This window comes from Mus pahari, chromosome 2 (assembly GCF_900095145.1).
Source record: "Mus pahari chromosome 2, PAHARI_EIJ_v1.1, whole genome shotgun sequence".
Classification (NCBI taxonomy): domain Eukaryota; kingdom Metazoa; phylum Chordata; class Mammalia; order Rodentia; family Muridae; genus Mus; species Mus pahari.
This window is the reverse complement of record NC_034591.1, coordinates 15,351,151-15,370,931: the sequence shown is the minus strand read 5'-3', so window position 1 is coordinate 15,370,931 and position 19,781 is coordinate 15,351,151. Positions and strand designations below refer to the sequence as shown.

General features: G+C 44.4%; 1 protein-coding gene across 9 annotated transcripts in view; it reads right to left on the bottom strand.

Moving 5' to 3' along the window:
* The window catches only part of Magi2 (membrane associated guanylate kinase, WW and PDZ domain containing 2), a 1,405,204-nt gene that overhangs the window by 3,487 nt on the left and 1,381,936 nt on the right, over nucleotides 1-19,781 (bottom strand). The window lies entirely within an intron of this gene.

Here is a 19,781-nt window from a genome sequence, read left to right as displayed (position 1 = left end):
ACTCACTCTGTAGACCAGGCTGGCCTCGAACTCAGAAATCCGCCTGCCTCTGCCTCCCAAGTGCTGGGATTAAAGGCGTGCGCCACCACGCCCAGCTCTCTGTTGACTTTCTAAAAAGTATATATAACATAAAACAAAACACTGGCCAGAAACCAAGTAGGGGGCAGATGTGTTAGGATTCACTGAGTTAGTTATGACCATGAGCAATAACATTACCCTGGACTTTTCTTACCCCAAGGCAAAATCAAGCAGGGAAATTTGATACAGGAACCCGTGATATTTGTGAGGAAAATGTCTCACGACCTTTGAAAAATCTCAAGTTTTATAATATCTCAGAATGTTATTTTCTCTAAGGAATTGGTATATGGCCAAAGAAGCCACATTTATATTGAATTCTGGGTGGCTGTTGATTCTTTTCCACTAGTAGGTAATAACAGGGGCCAGTGATCTTGAGTCTATCCAGTCCATGAAAACCAGGAGTCTGCTTTGTTTTCAAGTTGAAAATGTGCATATGGTATTTCTTCTGACGGTGACTTAGATGAGGACAAGAAGAGGACAGTGGAGTTGCTGTCTTACCCAACAGTTCTGGCCACCTTTAAACTATCAGATTAGTCGCACACACTTTTTCCTTTGCTGAGAAATCTGAATAGGTTACTCTGGGTACAGCGTTATCTTCCTTCTCTCCATAAACTGAAGTCCATGAATCTTTTCACATTGGAAACCAAGTATCCTTGGTTACCTTAGGAATAATCTGGAATTAGTGGATGTGTTCAGTGAAAACCCCTACTGTGGGCTACAGTTAAAAATCAGACTAGCATTTGATAGAAAGCAGCAACTTGCCAGTGTAGGAAAATATGCCCTAAACAGTTAAACACGCATTCTAAAGACCTGGGGGAATTTGTGCCCAGGACCATGGTGATGGCGGTTTGCCTGGTAATAACTCGTACTCACACCATTCTATCACATATGGCTGAGCCAATGAGCTGGCCTGAAATCAGCTGAGACACAGGGAGAAGGCAGGGAGAGGGTAAGGAGCTTTACCAAAATTACCGAATGAGCACCCTAGAGTAACATTTGGGTTTCTTTACCCTTTTTACTGAGTGAGAAAATTGTCCCAGCCTATTGACATGCAAATAAGATTAAACCAAGTGACACAGACCTTAGTGGCCATCCTGCCTAAAGGCAACTGGCCCCATCTCCCAATAGAACACTTCACATTTGTTCCTCGGAATCTCATCGGCCACGTGGATGGTACTGAACAGGAGAGTTCTGGTCAGACCATGAGAAAGATTAACTCACACATGGAGGCGGCTGCCATTGGCTTGGCCTGGGATCGTTTCTGAAGCCTTATTCTTTTTCCTTCTCCTCTTTCCTATCTCCAGTCACTCTTTATGATAAGCTAGAAGATGGGCTTATCTACAAATACAAATCTTACTACAAAAAGATTTTTTTCCAAGGGATTTTAATAGGCAACCAATTACTTAACTGAAGGAGAAAGGAGAAGTTTTTGTGTTCTGCCCCACTGAACCCAGTGGTACTTTAGTGTCAACTCCAGAGGGTACCACTGTGTATTCACCTCCATATACCGCGGCTGAGTATTTCCATAAACAGGCTGGACTCAGCTTCCTGCCACCTAGTCTCCTGTTCTCTGACCTCATCAGGGATTTAGTCTTAGGCAGTCCTTCCTCACCATAGCATCTCCTGGATGTTCTCTTACTTGTAAAGCTCTATGTAAAGTGTTCCTGTTGAGCTCCGTCCTCCCCAGTGACTCTACCCCAGTTCCTCCATCTGCTTTCTTGATATCTCTCCTTGAAAAGTGCACTGTCACCTTCCGATGTCTCAAACACCAGGAACCTGCCCTCCAAGCTACTCTCCATGCCTCCTTGGTGTCTCTCCTTGGTGGATGGTATTGTCATCACATGGTGTCACCCTAGGTCCCCGACTTTCTTGAATCTCACAAATACAAGGCATCTATCTGTTTAGTCCTGGCTTCAGACATGCATAGACTCTATCCACATACTCCTCTCTCACCTTCAGATACAGGGCAGTCCCTGGGAGGACACAGCTAAGGTAGGAGGGGCAAGGCTATAAAAGTTCTAAAAACTGATTTAAGCACTGTTCAGAGAAGTATAGAAATGGTGAACCACTACCTGTCTGTACAAGGGATTGGCTTGGCATAAGGCAGCCACCAGGTGGAGGGACGGTGTTTTAGATGGAGGAGCTGCAGAAATCACTGCCACCGAAGCTGCTGCCATAAGAGCCACTCTTTGCTTCCATGCTTGAGTTCTGCCAGAGAGTCTCCACATAACATCTGTGACAGCATCTTTGATAAATACATTCTCGTCTAAACCTTCAGTGGATTTTTACTGCTTTTAGATTAAAACTCTACAAGAGTCTGCAGGATCTGGGTCCTGACATTCTCACTAGTCTCCATTCACCCCCTGCTCCTCCACCCAAGTTGCTCTCTGCTCAGTTCTTCAGTTACGGGAAGCTCACTCTGGGATGCTGCTGCCAGCTGCGCTGCTTGCTGCTGAAGGCACTCCTAGCTGCTCACATAAGGAGGCAAGTCTCCTACACCCTTCCCGTCTCTTCAGTTTTATTCCAGAGAATTCCAGTATATAGTAAGCAGGACTCTTCAATGGTATCCTGTTTTATATCCTCATAGTACTTATGCCTTTTTGCTATTTACTTGATTGACATTAGTCTAAAATACTAGTTGTATGCTTCACAAAGACAATGACCACACTGGTCTTGTTTATCATAGTGGACTTAAAAAACCAGGACAGTACTTGAAACAAAAAATGAGTGCTTGATGAATGTTTGATGAGTGAATGGAAATCTGTTCCAGAAATAGAAATGGAAGGCCTGACACCACTTCAGGGCAGAAGATTCACATTTAAAATCTAGTCTCTTAGAAGCGAATTTGTGTCTGTGCCCTGTATCTGTTTGAGAGGAAAGATGGTAGTGACCTGAGATTGTCAGAAAATAGGTCCGGAGAGGGGAGGAGAGTGATACAGAAAGAGGGAAAGAAGCAACAGAGAGGATGATGGCAACGGATCAGAAGGGAGAGGCAGACAGAAGCTCTGGTTCCAAAGGCAGAGTCAGTTCCCTTGAAGTTTTGCAGATGTCCTTTCCTCATTAATGTTGTGGATGGGCCTGGTGCTGTATGTATGCTGATGCTAATTCCATTCTTCTGGGAGGGGTTGGGGACAAGGAGTGAGTCTTACTCAGGTGACTTCTTGTGAACCAATCCCTAATGAGTAAAGGAGCCAATCACTGGGCAAGTATGAGGGACTTCTGGGTTGGATGGAGGAAGACAGGAAGCAGGAGAGAGTTAGGTCTTTTTTTGGACGGGGAGAGTATGAGGACAAGATGTAGCTATGAGTGTCTCTCGGTTTCAATGGCAGATCCATCAGGATTCACCACTGGAGGATTTAGATTTAATAAGGATTACAAGATTAGGATTTTAGTTGCTCCACCCAGCGATTGGGTTACCGTGGTTTCTGAACTAAGTTTGTGTTGTGTTTTCCTTCACATGGTAGCTTATCTGGGTTCAAGAGAGAAAGATACTGCGGCAAAGTGTGGGTCTGCCAGAAGTGCACCACAAAGTCCGTGGGGGATTTGAAGTACGGGGCTGGCGTGATAACGACCTGCCAATGGGAACTTAGCAGGCTGGGTGGAAATGTTTCAGGAGCTCCAGTACAGAGAGTCTCCACAAGATAAAACAGATTGGCCATTGCCCACCAGTGCATGGCCAGCCAGGCCGGCTGGGCTGAGAGTAGCAGGGCATAGCATGGAAACTTGCCAGTTCATTTTTTAATATTTCCCGCAATACATTAATTTTACCAGCTGCTGGAAAGGCTTCATCCTTGTGGCCACTGACCACTGTGTTATGGAATGTTCTGAAGAGGACCACAGATAAAATAGATGGCCAAATGTCTTAACCTACAATGTGAGAGAAACACATCCTGTTCTTTAAGTTAAGATCACATTTTTATCCTTCTTACTTTCATTTCTTTGTTTTGTTTGGTTTGGTTTCTCTATGTAGCCCTGGGTGTCCTGGAAATTGCGCTGTAGACCAGGCTGGCCTTGAACTCACAGAGAGATCCACCTGCCTCTGCCTCCTGAGCTCTGGAATCAAAGGTATGCACCACCATGGCCCCCTACTTTATTTTCTGTTAAGTTCTTATCTCCTCTAGGCTGTACACCGATCAGTGCCTAGGGTTACATTTTATATATAATACAGGTTATGCATGTACCATTATTTTTGAATTAAAAGATAAATGGTCTCTTAAATTATCTTGTAGGAAAGCAGCAATATTAACAAACTAAATTCACTTTATATGCTGAGATTAAAAAAAAAACAATCTCCTTGGGTTGATTAGTTAGTTAGGTAGGAAAGGTGTTTGCTGTGTACACCTGGAGATATGAGTTCAACACTTGGGAACCATGTAAAGATGGAAGGAGAGAACCAACTCTACAAAGGTACACACATTCCCATACACACCCACCCCCACACACACCTGTGTATTCATGTGCTGGTACACACACACACACACACACACACACACACACACACACACACACACCTGTGTGTTCATGTACTGTCACATACACATGCACGCTCACATGCATGTACCCATGCACACACTAAAACCTCCTAGTAAACGTCTTACATACAGGGACTGTGTTCCAACATCTTGTTTATGAAATATCACCAGAATGACAGTAACCAAGGATCTGACTGGTGAGGAATAGAGTGCTTATTGCAGTAAATCTCTTTTCAGATGGTTCTTATCTTCAGTAGAAAAAAATCTATACAGTGGAGGAACACATAATTCAAATAAAGGAAGAATGCTGGAGGTATATCTCAGTGGCGGAGCGCATGACTACAAGTCAAGGAGAGTTGCTATTAACCTTTGCTGAGGACTAAGGTGGGGAGATTCTCAGAAGGGACTCAGGGATTGTGGCAGGAGAAAGAACCTGTCATCTATTCCTCCTTTACCATGGATAACCTCCAGGCTTCCAGCTTGGCCTCGTGGCTGGCGACTCTCAATTCCTGGGTTTCTACATCACTTATCCTGATTGGTTATGATGTTCAGGAAGATAATAGGAGCAGTATTTCTGTTTGGTAGTACTACTAACATCACTAACAGCGCTGTCTGAGCCATACTGAGTGAGGTACCAGACACCCTGAACTGAACTCACGTCACACATCCAGGCTAACACACTTTACAGTGGATGACACTAAGGATTGAAGGTTAGGTGACTTGTTAAAGGCTGCATGTCCAAGCTAGTAGGTGATGGAGAAGGGTGCTGAATGGCCTGACCACGTTCCTGCTCGATGCCTTTGTTGTGTCTAGTTCTAGAATTGGGACTCAATTGCTCTTCTGAGGCAATGAACAGAGACTTGCATCTGAAGTGGCCATCAGAAGCAGACCTATTGGTTTTCCTAATGGGGACTCTGAAATGTCATTTATCTGAACATTGGACTCCGACGGACAGTCATTATGGTTATAGCGTAGAGCTTTGAAAGCACTGGAAAAATGGGCAGGATTCAACAGACAATAAACTTAGACCTTTCGGAGGCAGGAATAACACTATCTATTTGAAACTGTTCTTCTTACTGCTGCTCCTTGGAACAGGATTGAGTTGAAAATACTCACATTAGATATTGGAAACATTGAGTTTGACACAAAAATTCTTTTACTTCTATCTGGCTAAAACTGTTCTGCGAAGTGATGTATGAAATTGAGACTACTTTGTGCTATACACGTTTCCTGTTTGAATGCTACAAGTAGCTGCGGTTAGAGAATACTGATGTGGCTCTATTGGAATCCATTTGCTCCTAATTTAGAATACTAGAGAAAATAGAAATATAATTAAGATCAAAGATCATCAGTTCAAAGTCATTTTGGTTAAAAAAAAAAAACAACAACTTTGCAAGGATAGTGTTCAAACCATATAGGTTCATTTCTACCTGTTTAACCATCACTTTTTATAACAAAATATAAACAGGAAATATGTTCATAATTTCTGAACAGATTAATTATTCTACGGTATTTCTGCCCTTTCTAAAGCACCATTTCCAGTCCTGGCCTTCACACACACACACACACACACACACACATTTCATTTTCACTATCAGAAGGGGTAAACTAGGTGTTGTCACACTGTAACATTGAAAGTGGCAGTACCTGCCTATTGAAGTGTCATATCCACATTCAGTTTGAAAGTATGACTCCAGGCACCACGTCAGCTCCTTCCAAGGAGAAAGGCCATCCTCAGGTGGGCCAGGGCTCCTAGTGATGGAACTGGGACCCAGCGAGTACTCTGCTGGAGCTGGCACTTTGCTGTGTACTTGCTGTACCTTACCTTGTAATCTGCACGCACAGCACTTCTAAGAACTGTGGTTTGTTACCCTATCCCTATCCCACTCGTTAGAGAACTAGAGCTTAAATCAATGACGAAGTTTGCCAGCCAGGTGTGGTGGTGCATGCCTTTAATCCCAGCAGAGACAGGCGGATTTCTGAGTTCGAGGCCAGCCTGGTCTACAAAGTAAGTTCCAGGACAGCCAGAGCTATACAGAAACCCTGTCTCGAGAAACAAAAAACAAACAAACAAACAAACAAAAAAGTTTGTCAGGACCACTCAGCTAGTAAGAAAGAATCTGGCAAATGATACCATAGCACAGATCCCAAGGCCAGAACCTGATTTTAATCTTTCTGAACAGCAAATGCAGTGCAGGAAGAGATGTTGTCCTTAATGCTACTTAAAATGCAAAAACAAACAAACAACCCCCCCAACAACAACGCCCTAATCACTTGGTGAAGTGGTTTATGCCTGGAATTACAGACAACACTTGGGAGGCTGAGCAGAAGGATTGAAGCTAGTTTCATAAGTTTTAAGAAGCATATAGTACAAAGAAAAATTCTCACTTAAAAAAGAATCCCCGAGGTAGTAGAAAAGTCAGGGACAAACAGTTCATTGATAGAGTGTCCCCTGAGCATCTACTGGGGGTTAGGCTCCAGAGACCGAACGTGAAGAACTGGGCAGAGCAGGGAGGGTGAAGTGGAGTCCTGCCCTGCCTGTCTTCTGGAGGCGTTAGGCCAGCAAGTTGTGGAGGGTGTGGATTGGGAAGCCTTGCTTCTGGCTCTACTTCTGTCTCACGTGTGAAGTTGGCAAGCCACAGAACCCTTCTCAGCCTCCATTTCTCTCTGCAACATGGAGTAAAAAGCCTGTTTTCCTTCCCTCCCCGATAGTGAAGAGTCAACAGAATGAGGTGTATGGACCGTGACATTCACATGTACAGACACCAGTTCTTAAACTGCTAGCTTGAACCTAGTTTTGTAGTGAGGAAAAGGTAGGAATTGAGACTTTACCAAGATGGTATGTAGGTGGCAAATGAACACACGAGAAAGATGGCCAGCTGTTAGTAGGGACATGACATGACAGTTAAGAGTTTAAGGAGAAGCCACTCATTTCCCTACTGACAAGAGGTAAGGTACAGTAACAGAACAATTGTACAACTGAAGACAGACCTTCTCCTTCACTGCATGTGGAAATAAATAGCGACTTGTCTCAGTGTGATAAAAACTTATATTCACATAATGACCTTTGTGTGGATTTTCACTGTGAATATTTTTTTGTGTATTTTTTATGGTGAATTTTACCACCAATGAAACAGCGCAGATGTCCATCAGCTAGCAAATGGAGAAGCACAGTGGGCTCTTATTCAGCTATGAAATGAAGCAAATTAGCCATGTGCCCACAAACACAAGCAGATCTCAAATGTATTATGTTAAATGAAAAAAAAAAAACCAAATGATCAGATTCAGGAGGTGATCGTGCATGTAAGTGGCCCTATTTATCTGAGGTTCTCAGACAGGCGAGCTTCCAGGGGCTGGGTTTGGGAACAGCTCGACTCTGGTCGAGATGAAACTAAGATGATGTTAGAGGTTGTGGAACTGATGAGTGTTCGGATCATGATAGTGATATCATTGCTATTTTGTTGTTCTAAAATTATTAGTAACAGTCACATCTTTGACTATTTCATACACGTCCATAAAACATGATTACCACCCCCCATCCTTCCTCCTTCTCACTTCTATCAATACCTTCTCCCACCCCTATCCTCATTTAGGACCTTTCTCTTTGTTTAGTGACCCATCTAATGTAAACAGGGGAATCTGTGTGATCGCTGGTTTGGGATTAGCCATTAGAGCCTAGTGGGGTCACTGCTGGGTATAAGTATTGAGCCAGTGACTCCCCCTTTCCCTGAATATGTCAGTAGAAAATATCTCAGCAGTGGGGTGGGGATCCCTGCCTCCCATCCAAGCCTGATCAGGCATTGATGGGCCCATTCTTGTGTAGAATCTTCCAAGTTTTTGAGAATTCACCATCGCAATGGCTCTTTATCACTCGCTGCTGGTTTTGAGGCAAGTCTCAGGCAACTTGCTCTGGCCTTAGCCTTGCCATAGAACCAAGATGACCTTGAACTCTTGACCCTTCTGCCTCTGCCTCTCACGTGCCGGGGTTACAGTTGTGTATTACCAAGCCTGGTTGTGATTATATAATTTTATGTGGTTTAAAAAAAATACCTCAGATATATGCAAAAGGGTCAATTTTTGTGTGAGTACAAATTACATTTCATTTTTTTTTTTTTTTTAAGATGGGAAAAATAACAGTGCTGAGGTCTTGTATGCAGCCAGGTGGATAATGCCTAACTATCTATCCAGGTCAGACTCTCTGCCCATGTTCCCTCCACTATTTGGCTAACTGCTTTCCACAGTTGGCCCTGAGAGGCTTCAGCCAATAAAACTGGTGATAAATTCCGAGTTTACAGAGTTCGAAGAATCTGAATCAAACGGGCTCGACCTCAGTGTTTAGAAGGTACTTTCAATCTCAAAGTCTCCCAAGCATCATGATCCTCGCCGAGGAAATACAGCCTTGTCTGAAGCGGTGGTGAGCCCAAAATGGCTCTTGGCAAGAGAACAGATGGGAAGCAGTCATTGCTCCTCTGCCACAGAGCGAAGTAGAAGTGAGTTACTTCAGGATCTTCCCCGACTCTGACTCAATTTACACCCACCTGTTGGGTGACTCAGGCAATCTTCCTCAGAGGTTCATGGTTCATGGATAGAATTCAGGACCTTCTAGGGTAAAGCCTGCCCACATTGTATATGCAACAGGCTATTCTCTGTCAATATGGCCAAGGAGACAAAGCGCATGCTGTCTTTTAAATATTTTTGGCCTGTTTAAAAAGTAAAAGGGGGGAGAGCTGGAGAGATGGGTTAGTGGTTAAGAGCACTGAGTACTCTTCAAGAGGTCCTGAGTTCAATTTCCAGCAACTACATGGTGGCTCACAACCATCTGTAATTGGGTCTGATTCCCTTTTCTGGTGTCTCTGAAGAGACAGTGTTACTCACATATATAAAATAAATGAATTAAAAAAAAAAGAAGTAAAAAGCCTTTGGTCTCGACCAACCTATGTGATCTTAGTACCACGTCGTAGCAGGGTTGTCATAAGACAACTTAACTCATAGCAGCTTATTATTTATTTTCTTTCCCTTTCTTCTTCCTCGTGTGTATGCATGTTTTACCTGAATGTGTGTTTGCACAACTTGTGCACATCATATCCAGGGAAGCCAGAAGAGGGCACCTTGTTCCCCAGAACTGCATTCACAGGCAGTTGTGCGGCTCTGTGAAGTGTTAGGAATGGAACCTGGGTCTTCTGGAGGAGCAGCCATTGATCACCACTGCAGAACTCTCTTCAGCCCCACTGCCACACCCACTCCAGTGGTAACTGTGTGACAGCTCCAAAAGCTTGGATGGAGTTCTGAGGTAAAAAGTTTCATGGATACTTAGTCTCCTGGAGCCTTGGCATCCTGTAGCAAGAATGCTCCAAACCTGTCCTTGCATTAGTCAGTGAACAGATCTGTGTGCTTTCCTTCAATATCGTTTTATTATAAGTGACTCTAAGGAATGATTTTTGACATATAGCTAAGTTAGATTAGCCTCCACCAGTGTTCCAATATCCTAGTAAGTCATTGAGCCAACCTTAGACTTTGATTCTTGTAAGAATGCTACTCATTCAGATGAAAAGCCTCCAGTGTTGACAGAGAGACAGTGAAAGAAATCAGGCATTACAATTTACTGGAATAGAGCTAGAAATCTCAGGGCTAGTCTACAAAGTATACTTAGAACAACAGCCGAGTCATTCCCATATACAGGAATTTACAATGGCTTAGGAAGAAGGAAGGTTGTGGTCTAAGAAGGAACTAGAGTAAATACTTAGAACAATAGCTAAGCCACTCCCATACACAGGAATTTACAATGGCCTAAGGGAAAGGTGGATTATACAATAGACTAGAATTGGAGCTATGGCGAGGGCATGAAGCCCTTGCCCCTGGCTTCTAAGAATAAGCTGACCTTAGGTGGGGCTTCTTTTGATCCCGGTTGTTAATACTGATTTTTATCCCAGTTGTATATATTGCCTGATTCCTGTTGACTTTTATGTATGCATTCCTCTTTTTGGTGTAAAAGTCAGTTTGCATCAGGTAACCTCAATGTACCTTGGATGACCTTAATGCATCACTTAACTTCCTTGTCTCCTTCTGTAATATGTCTGACACTTGCTTTGAGAAATTACATTCAGATCAACACTCTCTTGTGTTCGCTTCTGTTTGTCACCCCACCGACTCCTTATCTACCTGAATACTGGGACCTTTATTCCCCATGGGTTGAGGGACCCACTGAGTCCAGCCCGTGGCACCACACCAGCTTTACTTTTTAGAAGCCTTTTTTTCCTTCTCTACCCCTTGACCCAGTACCCAGCTTCTCTGTTCATCTTGCTTTTTAAAGTCAACAAAATCAGCCCCTACTTTCTGTGTTACTTAGCTCTGTGCCCTGAAAATGGGTATGAGAAATGGTAGCATCTCTATCTTCATGGGCCTTTCTACAATAGTGCAAAAGACAGAAAATTAATGTGCAAACAGGTATGGATAGAAAGTCTCATATGAATTGGTGCAGAGAAGAATGAAGTTTAGACAATGGAGTGTGGGTGCTGATTTAGGTGGGAAGGTGACATTAAGCAGGTACTTGAATAAAGAGGAGAAGCACGTGTGTGGTTATCCTGGCCACAGGCATTGCACGCAAAGATGCTGAGGAGACAGAATTTGATATGTGCACAGATTGACAAAGACTGGAAGTCAGAGGAGGGGGACACATGACATCACATAGGGGCAGTGGGTTACATTCTAAAGGCAGTGGAACTCATTGTATAGTTTTAAGCAGAAAAATGACATTTAAGAAGTCTAGTGTGGATTTTAGAATGTCCTTTCATGATAAAGCATAATTAAGGCTACATACGACAAGCCTTTATCTAACATTATGCTGGAAGGACACATCTGAGAGCATTTCCTCTAGAATCTGTAAGGAGAGCACAGGGCTTCTCCTTTTCACATTTATTCAGTATAGTGTCAGAATCCTAGCTAGCACAGCAAAGTAAGAAGAAGAAGGAAGATGGGCATAAATAGGGAAGGATGTCAGATTATCTGTGTTTTCAGACCACAGGAAAGACTCCACCAAAAACCTCTCAAATTGGATGAAGATAGAAGCAACAGGTTTAAAAATTAACAAAGAAAAACTAGTGGTTTTTCTAAATATACTCAAACTTTCTGAGAAAGAAAACAATGGAGAAACACCATTTGTAGCTGGAATTTTGGTGTTTGATAATAATCCTGGAACGTGCTCTATAGCGTAGGCTGGCCTCAGCCTCATAGATGTGACTGCTTCTGTCTCCAGAGTGCTTGGATTAAAGGTGTGCTTCACCACTACCCAGTTCCTACATATTTTAAAACTATTATAAGTAGGATTTGTTTGTTATAGTTTGTTTCTTAGTTTTTGAGACAGAATTTCACATCATAGTTCAGATTGTCCTGAAACTCACTATGTATGCCAGGCTAGCCCCAAACTCCAAGCAATCCTCTTTTCTCAGCCTCCTGAGGATTATTATCATATGCCTAAAGTCCCTAAAATTTCTAAAATCCTCAGGGAAGTGTGGAAGATACCCTGTAGGAGGCCATGGCCCCTCCCCTGGGCTACCTGAAGCCGCACCTTAAAGATGGCACCTGTTGGCTATGGAGCCTGTGGTAAACAAGTCCATATTTGGTGGTGATATATTCCCACTCTCTGGTTGGCTGAGGCCGAGCGCCTGGTGAGGTGATGTGGCCTGCTGCGATTGGAGTGGATAAGAGTATAAAAGGGCTCGTGTATCCCAGGGCTCGGGGGAGATGAAGAGGGAGATGAAGAGGGAGATGACAAGGGAGATGAAGAGGGAGATGATGAAGATTGTTCAAGGTTCCTGAATAAACTGCTGTTAGAAGGACTGGTGGTTGCATCTTCCTTGCGGGTCGAGAGGGGACGTGACAAATGGTGGCCCGTACGGGGACGGGACAATACCCCATAACCAAAGCAATCCTGAACAATGCTGAAGGTACAATTCTTGGTTTCAAGTTATATGATAGAGCCATGGTAACAAAATAGCGTGGCTTTGGCACAAAAATGGACATATAGATAAATGGGATAGAGGACCCAGAAATAAGCCTGGAGAGCTACAGATCCTTGATGTTTAACAAAGACGACAAAAATACCTGTGGGAAAAAATACAGCATTTTCAACAGCGGATGGCTACTACACTTTAAGCATCTTCAACAGTGGATGGCTATGCTCAGAGAAATGGAACTAGGTCCCAATCTCTCACCTCAGCTGACGCTTTTCTCTGCTGTGCAGTGTTTTAATCTCATGAGATCCCATTTGCCCTTTGCTGCCTTTCCTTCCAGATCTACTGGAGTCCAATTCCAAATGGATCAAAGACTAAGACCTGTGTCTTAGTCAGTGTTTCTATTCCTGCACAAACATCATGGCCAAGAAGCAAGTTGGGGAGGAAAGGGTTTATTCGGCTTACATTTCCATACTACTGTTGATCACCAAAGGATGCAGGACTGGAACTCAAGCAGGTCAGAAAGCAGGAGCTGATGCAGAAGCCATGGAGGGATGTTCTTTACTGGCTTGCCTCCACTGGCTTTCTCAGCCTGCTCTCTTATAGAACCAAGACTACCAGCCCAGAGATGGCACCACCCACAAGGGGCCCTCCCCCTTGATCACTAGTTGAGAAAATGCCTTACAGCTGGATCTCAGGAGGCATTTCCCCAACTAAAGCTCCTTTCTCTGTGATAACTCCAGCCTGTGTTAAGTTGACACAAAATTAGCCAGTACAACCTGAATCACTGAAACCACTTGAGGTCTAAGAGGGGAAAAGTACTTGAAGACTCAGATGCAGGAAGGACTTTGTAATGAGGATCTAGAGGAAAGGTCAGCAATGGGCAAACACTGACAAGGATGTGCATACATATGCACGGTGTGTGTGCATATGTGTGTAGGAAGGGAAACTTTATTTACTGGACAATATGTAAATCATCATGGAGGCCCCTCAAAACACTAGAAATGGAATTATAATATGATCCAGTTACCCACTCCTGGGTTACCCAAAGAAATCTGTGGTGGTTTGAATATGCTTGGCCCAGGGAGTGGCACTATTAGGAGGTGTGGCCTTGTTGGAGTAGGTGTGGCCTTGTTGGAGGAAGTGTGTCACTGTGGGGGTGGGCTTTGAGGTCCTATATGTAAGCTCCACGCAGTGTGGAAGAGACCCTCATCCTGGCTGCCTGCAGAAGCCAGTCTCCTCCTGGTTGCCTTAGGATAAAGGTGTAGAACTCTCTGCTCTTCCAGCACCATGTCTACCTCCACGCTGCCATGCTCCCACCTTGATGATAGTGGACTGAACCTCTGAGCCTGTAAGCCAGCTCCTCTGAGACAGTAAATAAGGGAGTGTATCACAGAGACAGCGGTACGTCTGTGTTTCTTACTGTACTCACAGCAGCCAAAATATAGGACTACTCTAGATATTAATGAATGAATGAATGGATAGAGAAAAATGCTTGTGTGTGTGTGTGTGTGTGTGTGTGTGTGTGTGTGTGTAGGGGTAGAGGGACAGAGAGATAGAGGGGAATTTATTTAACCATAAAATGGGATGAAATTATGTCATTTGTGGAATCAAGGACAGAACTGGAAGTCATCATGCTAAACACAGTAAACTAGACTTAGAAAAATGAATATTGCATGTTTTCTCTCATATGCAGAAGTCTAGATTAAAAATGATAGGAAGGTAGAAAGTGACCATAGGCGATAAAATGGTCTAAAGAAGAGAGAGTGGGAGACAGATCAGATAATGGGGAGGAGATTTTGCATCTTTTCTCAATACAGAATCCTGCTATCTATCTATCATCTATCTATCTATCTATCTATCTATCTATCTATCTATCTATCTATCTATCTATCTATCATCTATCTATCTATCTATCTATCATCTNCTATCTATCTATCTATCTATCTATCTATCTATCATCTATCTATCTATCTATCTATCATCTATCTATCTATCTATCTATCTATCTATCTATCTATCTTACAGTAAAGCAGAACAGACTACTTGGGAGGAAGAAGGGCACAGGGCTGGAGCAGAAGGGAGGCCATTGGATAGAAGCAAAATGATCAAACTACAATGCTACCCAAGTGTGTATAAAGTGTCATAATAAAAGGCACCATGCTGTACAGTGACTGAAAACTGCAAGTGAAGGCCAGTGTGGCTGCTAGATGCAGAACAGATTCCAGATGGAATCGACTCTGAGCAGGAAGCAGCTGTGGTAGCTCAGACAGAAAATGCAGTGCTTGGACTTGGTTGGTGAAGAGAGACCAGATTCTGGGTATTTCTGTGAAACATCGTGCAGACTTGTCTGAGGCCCTGAGAGGTCAGTAAGAGGCACTCGGTCCCTTCAAGGACTTAGTGTCCTGTTTCAGAGTCTGGGGCTCCTAGCAACAGTAACGGAGTGTGCTACATGGGGAGAGAAATGTACACGGGGTCCAAGGAAAGCTTGAGTTTGTGTTCGAAGGGACACAGAGAGTAGGGGAGCATTTCAGAAGCGGGCTCAGAAGTGCAGAGCTCAGTGTGCAGTGGAGGTGCTCCAGGCAGTAAGGACCAGCGGCTTGGAAGGCTGGTGGAGAGTTCACGATTTTACCCTAGATGGTGGAGAGCCACAAGGCTTTTGAACCGAACAAGAACAGTACATTTCTCCTCCTTATCTAATCAGGTGAGTCAATCCACCGATGTTGACAAATAAATTTTACTTCAATTAGAACTTACTAAATGTGGGTTGTTTCTATTAGATGCTTTTTGGTCGACAAATGGAGTTCCATTCTGTTTTATTGGTACCAGTGAGCAGAAGTCTGATCCTTCTTTAGGTGGAGAAATATGATTAATCTTGTAGTTAATTAAAATTGAGCATCTACTCTGCTGCAGGCCGTGTGTGAAGTCAGCACTTAGGAACCGGGCATGAGAACAGTGATGCTCTTGGCATTTGTGGGGCTTACTGTAAGAGGCAGATGCGGGCAAGTGGTACCAACTGTAGTCTGTCACAAAAGGGAAGTTCACAGAGAAAGCACTACAGAAGCATCTCATGCAGTGCTAACTTCATTTAGGGGCTCCAGGAGGCCTTCCCTAGGAGAAGGCCTTAAGTGAAGACTAGGTTGGTTACAATTTTATCTGGCAGAAAAAAAAATCATCTCTCTCGTCTTAATTAACTTCTCTTTTAAGTAGTTCCTTGCAAACAGCATGCAACAAGATAACCAGCTCTCTCTCTCTCTCTCTCTCTCTCTCTCTCTCTCTCTCATTTTTTTTTTTACAGTGAAATCAAGCTATTCATTAACACTCCAGGATGAGGTGTGAGGTGACAGGAGAAGAAACTGGGGTGGGGCTCCCTCATTTGTAGACCATAGAACTGTGAGGTCCGCAATCACTGAAGACTGAAGCCTTGGTCATCAAAGGCAGTGACAGGTCATTGGCAGGGAAGACCAAATAGGAATATTTATGAGGAGGTGACACCAGGCAGGAGTCATGGTCACACTCTGGTGGGCTGTACAGGTAAGCAATGTACAGGCAGGAAGCACTGGAAATTCATAGGTATGATGGGGAATAAGTCAGGGGTCCCAGGGGCTCCCCGGATTTCAGTTCTTCAGTGGGCAGAAGCAGCATAACTGTGGTTGGAGGACAAACAGGTCCACATCTATCTGGTGAGACCATTTCAAGACTGTCTCTTCTGTCTCTTCTCTTCATCCCTTCATTGTGCCTTCATTATGCCAGATGGGCAGAGGGGAGTGTGGATGCAGAAGGCAGTGAGTTTGGCTGGCTTTAGGAGGAGGAGTTTTGTCTATCTTCTGACGCAGCCTAACAACAGTTTTATATTGGCACACGTTTGTGTGTCCGTGTAAGTACAGACAAATATGGAATAGTGCATTTTAAGCAGTAGTACACCCTTGACCTTCCTTGTCGTCATCTCTTCAGAAGCAGAAGCATGTCTTCCTACCTTTTATAAAGCAGCAGTTTCCCGTTTTCTTTCCCTCTTTGTTTCTGCCACGCTTGCTGTACTTTACTGATGAGCTCTTAAGTAAACATGTCTCCCTTTCCTAAAATATAGACTCTGTCAGAAAGATGCATCTTACCACAGAGAGTTAACTGAATGAGGAGTGGAGGCGGGGGCTTCACAAGTGTAAGGCCAGCCTGGGAGACTCTGTTCTAGAACACAATGTGGAAGGGGCACTGGGGTTACCCCTCTGAGGCAGGGGACTTGCACGGTATGCACAAAGCTCTAGGTCCAACCTCCTGCACCACAAAACCCACACACAAGGAATCAGCCAGAGATTATTTATCCATCTTTCCTGAAAGCACAGCCGTACCCAGTCATAGTAATTGAAAGAAGAATCTGCATGTTTGAAGTTTATGTGTATATTTCATGGATGCATATAGCTGTGGATGTATCCATAGCTACAAGACATCATTTGGTGTTAGAAATCTCAGGTTTAGCCAGAGTTTATTATGGTACTATATTATTAAATTAAAAAAATAAGGATTTTAAACTGCATAAGATTTGTGGGAATTTTTTTATATGAGTTTCTGAACTCCCGGTTCTCCAAGTATCACCTCTTGGGCACTATCCCTTCAGTACTTGTAGGAAATATGACCAGCAGCCTCCCTACCTTCACGCCACAGGACTCCTGAGTGAGAATCGTGTTTGACCCTATTCCCCAGCAGTTCACAAGACCATTACAATTTAAGGCATTAGCTAGATTCTGAAAGACTTGGTAGTAGTCAGAGCACCCCGGGAGCAGTTTGGGGGGGAGGTCAGGGCACCCTGGGAGCAGTGGGGGGTCAGAGCACCCTGGGAGCAGTGAGGGGTCAGAGCACCCTGGGAGCAGTGGAGGGGGTCAGAGCACCCTGGGAGCAGTGGGGGGGGGGTCAGAGCATCCCCGGGACAGTGTGGGGGGTCAGAGCACCCCGGGAGCAGTGGGGGACACTTGCACTGAAGCTGAGGAAGGAAAGGTCAGCTGGAAGCAGTGGGCACTGAAGTCCATGCTGCTGGAAGCAGTGGGCACTGAAGCCCATGCTGAGCCTCCGAAGGCAAGCATCTGTGCTGGCTTCACTGTGCCAAGGAGAGCACGTTGTTGTGTTTAGTGAGTTTCTTAACTCAGCATATCTCCCACTATCATTGGAGTTGGCAGTACTAAGAAGACATTCAGAGGGTAGGTCAGTCAGGATGGTGGAAACCATGCCTTTCTATCCTGACTATCACTGGAGAGTGGTACCCAAGCTATGTGCATTATAAGTTATACAAATGATTCTAATATTCACACAAGAGAATTTATAAAATGTACATTAGTCAATTAGCTATTGTCGTGACAAGCAACTTGGAGTCTACTAATCCAGTGGATGTGTTCCTGAGTTTTTCCCAGCTGGGTACCTAGCTTCTCATTCCTTTCTCTGGCAATATCACAAGGAAGGCTTAAGAATGGTGTGAACTCTGGGCTGGAGGCAGGGAGGCCCCTAAAGCTCAGCTCATGAGCCTCAGGCTCAGTGAGAGGTTAAAGGTGGAGAGGGGGCTGGAGAAATGGCCCACAGGCTGGAAATGCTTACAGTTCTTACAGAGAACCAGGATAATCCCTGTGCCCATATCAGGTGGCTCACAGCTACCTGTAACTCCAGTCCCAGGGCATCCGATGCCCTCTTCTGGTCTCCACATGCTCTGGCATGAATGTGCTATATATAAGCTAACACATAAACACATCAATACATTTTACAAAATAAAAGTGGAGGAGGTGTTGAGGAAAGCCACCCAATATTAACTTCTGCCTTCCACATGCGCATACACCCTCTCTCTCCTTCCTACTATAAACAGTACTACCCCACACCTACACCAACACACACACACACACACACACACACACACACACACACACACACACGAACTGACATGGGCTCTTCCCCAAAGAGTTAAAACAGCCACCCTGAAGCCCCGCCCCCAATTTCAGATCCTAAATTGTAGATTTTATTATTAATGGGAAACATATGTAGCTGAGTTATTCAAGCCCGATTCACTTAAGTAGCCATTTATTCAGACCCTAGAATGCCAGCGTGCAGGGTCAATGCAGGAGACAGAGGACGTCAGCACTGATTCTGCCTCCCGGTGCTTCCATGCAGCCGTGATAAATGCCTTTCTGACTTGGTGAAAGCCAGAAGTCCCCTCTCCGTTATCACACTATTCTGTGTTCTAGGTCAGTGGAAGGACCAATTGCAATACGAGAATCCTGTTCTTTGTCAACTGGAAAATTAAAGCTCCTTCTCTAGCTGTCCTTAGCCACTGACCCTCGGCAGCGTGGATAATCTTTCCTTTCCCCTGAGCAGGTTGCTGTTATTTTGTGAGCCTCCAGAGTGGGAAGGAAAAACCGTTTTCTCAATGTGTGTCTTCTGTTGAATGTACCTGGCACTTTGGTGCTAAACGGGGCAATAAATCATAATAAATGGAAACGGTCGCCCATGGCATGATCTGATTGAGTCGTTTAGACAATCACTTTGTGTTGACAAAAGGGACGATGATTATGCCAGAGGAATTTGAAGGCACTGGAAACAAATGAACTAGAGAGATTGCTTGACAAATGTGATCGGCTTCCAAGGGCAATGGCCTATGCTCATCGCTGCTCAGTCTCGAGGCTGTGGACCCAGTGGATGAATATCTAAGGTGCTGCTAATTCTTCTGCCTTGCCTCTGAGGAGGGCTCCACCCCCTGCTCTACCTTCGCCCCAAACTTGCCTTCTAAGTCCAAGTTCCAAGGGATGAGCCTCTAAGTGACCTGTTGATCCCGTTCCATGCCTTGAGAGTGACTTAGAGGCCAGCTTCCAGCCCACTGCTAGTCTAAAACACACTTGACCAGGGAAGTCAAAATCAACCATGATAATCCATGCAGAGTCTGCTTTGGCTAGAACATTCTGGAGACATATTGTGATGCCCCGCTGGGGCTAGTGGGTCGGGAACATTTTTGTATGTATTTTCCAAACGAACACAATTGGGGGGATTAGTGATACTGGGTCATGATGCAAGCAGGACTTTAGCCTTTTCTACTGTAGGCTCAGAGCACAGCGTAAGTGAAGGAACAAGGACCGGGCTAGAAAGCAGCCAAGTGACCCCCTGGTGACCTAATCACATAGCTGTCCTTCTCATTGCCTGTGCCCTGTGGAGCCCCAACTTTAACACTCCCCAAAACCTGTTCCCCAGATCATTAGGAATGTGGCTAGTAAAGAGCCTTTGTTCTCTAAGGGCAGCTGAGAGTCTTCTGTTCCTC